Source organism: Chiloscyllium punctatum, chromosome 23 (genome assembly GCF_047496795.1).
Source record: "Chiloscyllium punctatum isolate Juve2018m chromosome 23, sChiPun1.3, whole genome shotgun sequence".
NCBI classification, from domain to species: domain Eukaryota; kingdom Metazoa; phylum Chordata; class Chondrichthyes; order Orectolobiformes; family Hemiscylliidae; genus Chiloscyllium; species Chiloscyllium punctatum.
Genome location: NC_092761.1, coordinates 45,824,553 through 45,830,552, shown reverse-complemented (window position 1 = coordinate 45,830,552; position 6,000 = coordinate 45,824,553).

Here is a 6,000-nt window from a genome sequence, read left to right as displayed (position 1 = left end):
AGGTAGAGCAACAGACGTTGTTTCTGGCTTCTGCAAACCCTTGGTCAGGGTGTAGCATGATACATTGGTTAGTAAGGGTAGATCACAAGGGATCAGGGAGAGCTAGCCAACTGGATACAAAATGGGATGACAGTGGGAGACAGAGGGTGGGGGGAGAGGGTTGTTGTCCAGACTGGGGCCTCTGACCAGCAGTGTGCTGGAAGGATTGGTGCTGGGACCACTGTTGTGCACTACTTACATAAACAATTTTCTGAAAATATAGGAGTCCCTGTTAGTATGTTTGTGGATACCAAGATTAGTGGAAGAGTGGGCAGGGAATATAGTTATCGAAGGGGATGGTAATCAACTGGGCCAAGGAATGAAAGATGGAATTTAATTCAGGTATTGGATTTAGTTAAGACAAACCAGGGAGGACGAACACGGGTAATGGTTGGGCTCTGGACAGTGTTGTAGAAAAGAGAGAGACCAAGGGGTGTAATTACATTGTTCCTTGGACTGGCATCACAGGGCAACAGGGTGTTGAAAGCGGCAGTTGGCACACTTGTACTCAATGCTCTGATCAATGAAGACATGAGTTGGTGATATTGGTAACTCTGTCGTCAATATTTCTCCTGGGCAGAGGAGGCCACGGGGTGACCTTTGACCATGTCGGGTCGATGTAAGGTGAATTGCCAAGGGTAGGTGAATCCAAAGCTAGAGGCATAAACGTGAGGTGAGAGAGCAAGGATTTAAAGAGGGAGCTGAGGGGCAACATTATCCACAGAGGATGGTGCATAGACAGAATGAACTGCCAGAGGAGAAAGTTTGAAGGGATATGGGCCAAACACAGGCAAACGTGACTCATTCCATTTCGGAAACCTTGGCCGAAGAGTCATGCCGCACAGAAAAAGACCATGTGTCTCCAGTTATTGGAGGAGGAGATATCGAGACAAGGCATGTTGTAGAGACTGAAGCAAGTTACAGCGATACGGATGGTCATCTGGACTGGAGGCTTCAAATATGTGAAATAATTGGTGAGGGGGAGGAGATGACAGAGATAGGAACTGTTATAGGAGTTAGAATGATTGAAGACACTGGTCCTCAATACAAGCCATTGATACAGTGTTGGAGAGGGAATAGGGAACAGAAAGATCACAGGCAGCATTACCACCCTCTCGTGGGAGGCCTGCTTTCTCCCCAGTTGTTCTGATGCTCACTAAGAAAGCACAGGCCTGGACTGATAACTGGCAAATCCCGATGCTGTCTCATTACAACAAAACTTGCAGCAGGCGTGGTGATTGAGCCTGGGGTGTGTCTGTACTGTGCTCCCCCTCCAGCACTTTCTCTATGTCATGTCTTGTTAGCTGATGTTTGGATCCCCCTTATTACTGTCTGCTCTGTGCACTGGAATGATCTTACCTGGCAGCAGGATTTATTGAAGACTCCCGACCTCCCTGACTTTGTCTTTCTGACTGACCAACCATCGTCCCAATCAGCAGTGGGCAAGTCTATTGAGTCAGGAACTCCATGAGTACCTGTAGAAGACACAGAAATAGGCAGTATGGGCAATTAGACGAATGCTTTGAGGGTTACACATATAGAATGGCACTGAGCCCACAGAGATCTCGAAAATCCCATTCTCCATTCCTGACCTGTGCTGCCTCATCTCTCTGGAGTGGAGAATTCTGTTGGCTCAGGATGTGGAGTAGCTTCAAAAGTGAGAGACGCTGACAGAGGCAGCAATTAGACCCACACAGTGAGGGATACCACATGGAGAGGTACTGAGTCACATCACCAGAGTGCCGGGTCAAACAATTGTGCAGAAAGAAAGGGTTTTGATTCATGTTGCTCTGGGATATACAAACTGTGAGCAGGTGAGGTGATGGCCTAGTGGCATTATTGTGTGACAATTTATCCAGAAACTCAGCAAGTGTTCTCTGGACACAGGTTCAAATCCCACCATTGCAAATGATAGAATGTGAAGTAAATGCTTCAAAAACGATGCAATTAAAAACCTGTAAGTGAGTATTAAACAATTGCTGATGTTAAGAAAAAGTCATCGGGTTCATTCCTGTCTTTAGTGAAGTAATCTAAGATGGGACTGGGATATCACAGGTATTACAGAAACAACAGCTGAGGGAGGGACAGGACAGGCAGCTCAATGTTCCAGGGGACAGATGCTGCAGGAAGGACAGAAGGGGAGCTGAGAGAGGAGGAGAGCTGCTGGTTCTGATGGGGTGAAACATCCCAGCAGGACTGAGAGAGGATATTCCTGCAGGATCGCCCAGTGACGCTGTGTTCGTGGAATTAATCAATAACAATGGGTCTTCCCTTTCCTCTGATTGTTCCATAGATCCCGGGAGCCCCGCCCCCCTGCACCTTGACCGTCTCAAGATGGCGGCCATTAGCGCTCACTCTTCCCTCAAACAAATGGCGGCCGTGACCCTGGGCCGCTTCCCTGATCAGAGACCGCCACCTCCTTACACGGGCCTGGAGGGTCTTCTACGAGTTTTTTTTAACCTTTATCCAGGACTTGTGAATTCTCTCCGCTCCTTTCTCCCAGCGAGGCTCCCACACACGGGCTTTGTGCGCCGCTTTCTGAAGCTGATCGCAGCCGCTGCCGGAGAAAGCAGCTCCATGTCTCTCTCTCTCTGTGCCCTGACCAATGTGACACTGCGCATGCTCTGCATAGAAACAAAACTGCGCGTGCGTCTGAGGTTATCAGTGAGTTCATAGAGAATATTCATATCTGCACAGACTGATGGGTAAAATATTAGTCATTAACAATTGCTTTGTCGAGTTATAATCATGGAGATGTATAACATGCAAACCGTCTGGTCCAAATCAACCATACCGGCCAGGTATGTAAATTACCAATCGTACTGGGAGTTTGAAAATAAGTTTCTTACTCGAGTCGTGTAAATCGATCGGAAATATGTACGTTATCAGATTTACATTTAAACTACAGTATTTTTTAAAACCTCACATTGATTTATGAGAGACGTTTAATGCTCCACTATGTCGTGAGAATGATCAATCCTGTAAATAGTTTGCTCTCTGACCAATGAAGCGTTCACTCCCGAGAATACTTTGGCTCCTCTTCCTCATTCACTATGGTTAAAGGACCGGCCACTCCTCGGTCCTCCTGTTCCGCCCCTTCCTCCCAATTGCAGAGTTGATTCAGGTGTGACTGACCAGGCAAGGGACAAAGGAAGTTCGAGTTGATGTTTTGTGACGCGGTGAAAATATCCCGAATCTTGGACCGAGAGGCCTGGGTTCAATTCACAGCTTGTGCAGATGTATGCAATAACAACTTTTAGCAGGTTCATCAGGAAAACCAAGGCAAGTCAGGAGCAGAGTGAAAACAAGAGAAAATGCATGCAATGTGGTGGGGCTCTCAATGCTCAGATGATTTGACTCTTTACCAAGCGTTTCAGGGTCCCAGTACAGACTGTTGCACTGCTCTTAGTGCACAGCCAGATACCACGATTGTAGGGCAAAGTGGTGGGATATAGAGGTTTAGCTGCATTGAACTCCATTTGCCACCATTCAGCCCAATTCTGCAGTTTATCCAAGTCCCCCTGCAACCTGCAACATTCTTCCACACTGTCCACTACTCCACTGACTTTCGTGTCGTCTGCAAATTTACTAATCCATCCATCTATGCCTGCATCTAAGACTTTTATAAAAATGACAAACAGCAGTGATCCCAAAACAGATCCTTGTGGCACACCACTAATAACTGCACTGGAGGCTGATTATTTTCCATCATCCACCACTCGCTGCCTTTTTCAGAAAGCCAGTTTCTAATCCAAACTGCTAAATCACACTCAATTCCATGTCGCTGCATTTTATCTAACAGCCTACCATGTGGAACCTTATCAAAGGCTTTACTGAAGTCCATGTATACCACGTCAACTGCCCTACCCTCATCTATATGCTTGGTCACCATCTCAAAAATACTCAATGAGGTTTGCGAGACACGACCTGTCCTTGACGAAACCATATTGACGATCTGAACTCATATTGTTGTTTGCCAGATGATTACAAATGGTGTCTCTTATAATCCTTTCCAAAACCATTCCTACAACAGAAGTAAGGCTCACTGGTATATAATTACCTGGGTCATCTCTACCGACCTTCTTGATCAAGGGCATAACATTTGCAATCATCCAGTCCTCTGGTACTGAACTTGTAGGCAATGACAACTCAATATCAAAGCTGAAGTCTTTGCTATCTCCTCCCGAGCTTCCCAGACAATCTACAGATAAATCCCATCTAGCCCAGAGGACTTGTCTACTTTCAATCCTTCTAGAATTGATAACATCTGTTCGTAACTAACCTCGATCCTTTCTAGTCTAACATCTTCTACCTCATTATTATCTACAATATTCTAATTTTCCTGAGTGAAAACCAATGAGAAATGTTTGTTTAGCACCTCTCCGATTTCCACAGTGTCCACACTCAACTTCCCACTTCTGTCTTTGATTGGCCATATTCCTACTCTATCGTTTATTCCTCACATACCTATAGAAAGCTTTAGGGTTCTCCTTTATTCTATTTGCTAAAGACTGCTCATGTCCTCTCTTTGCTCTTCTTAACTCTCTTTAAATCCTTCCTAGCTGATCTGTAAGTCTCCATCGCCTCATCTGTACCATTTGTCTCATCAACACATAAGCCTCCTACTTCTTCTTAACAAGAGATGCAATTTCTGTAAACCATGGTTCCCTTACCTTATCACTTCCTCCCTGCCTGACAGGGACATACCTATCAAGGACATGCAATATCTGTTCCTTAAACCAGCTCCACATTTCCATTGTCTGCATCCACTGCATTTCGCTACTCCATCCTATGCATCCTAATTCTTGCATAATCGCATTATAATTGCCACTGCCCCATCGATAAGTCTTCACCTGTGGCATGTACCTATCCCTTTTCATCGCTAAACTAAACATAACTGAATTATGATCACTCTCTCCAAAGTGCTCACCTACACGTAAATCAAACACCGAGTCTGGTTCATGACCAAGCACCAGATCCAATGTGGCCTCCCCTCTTGTCAGCCCTTCGACATCCTGTGTCAGGAAACCCTCCTGTACACATTGGACAAAAACTGATCTATCCGACATACTAGAGTTATAGCATTTCCAGTCAATGCTGGGGAAGTTGAAATCCCCCATAATGACCACCATGTTACTTTCACTCCTACCCAGAGTAATTTTTCTAATCCTCTCTTCCCCCTCCCTGGAACTCTGCGGCGGCCTATAAAAAATCCAAGCAGTGTGACCTCCCCTCTCCTGTTTCTAACCTCAGCCCACACTACGTCAGTAGACAAGTCCTCATCAAAAGTTCCCTCAGCCACCGTTATACTATCCTTGACTAACATGACATCCATGGGCCCATTGCGGTGCTTCAAATTCCATGAGGCAGCCATACTGTCTATGACAGACAGACTCAGTCTGGAACCTCCTCTATCCTTAAGACCTTACGCACTGCCTACGCTCCTCCATTTCCCCTTTGCACGTTCCCTTTTCAACCCACCCCATCCCACCCCACCTGCATCACTCCACAATTGGAGCTGTCAAGGGCAGAAGTGTGTAGAAAACCCTCCAGAAACTTCTCTATCCTCTTTTAAGATGTATTTTAAAATCATTCTCCTTAATCAATGTTTTGATCATCCATGAAACACCTTCGGAGATTTGCCATTATGAAAGAGTCCATACAAAGCAAGTAGTTGTTGTTATTGCTGTACATTAGGGGAAACAGAAATGATGCTTTCAAAATTCTAACAAGAAAGTCACTGATAGGCGCAGTGTGCAGGCTAAATAATAACATCACATTGGGATGGACAATAAACAAAGAAATAACTAATGCCTGTAAAAATGGCATGTCTATTACCTTGGGTGATTTTAATCTACATGTAGATTGGTCGAACCAGCTCAGTCAGGGTAGCCTTGAGGAGTTCATTAAGTGTATACATGATAGTTTTTTTGAACAGTATGAAATGTAACCGACAAGGAG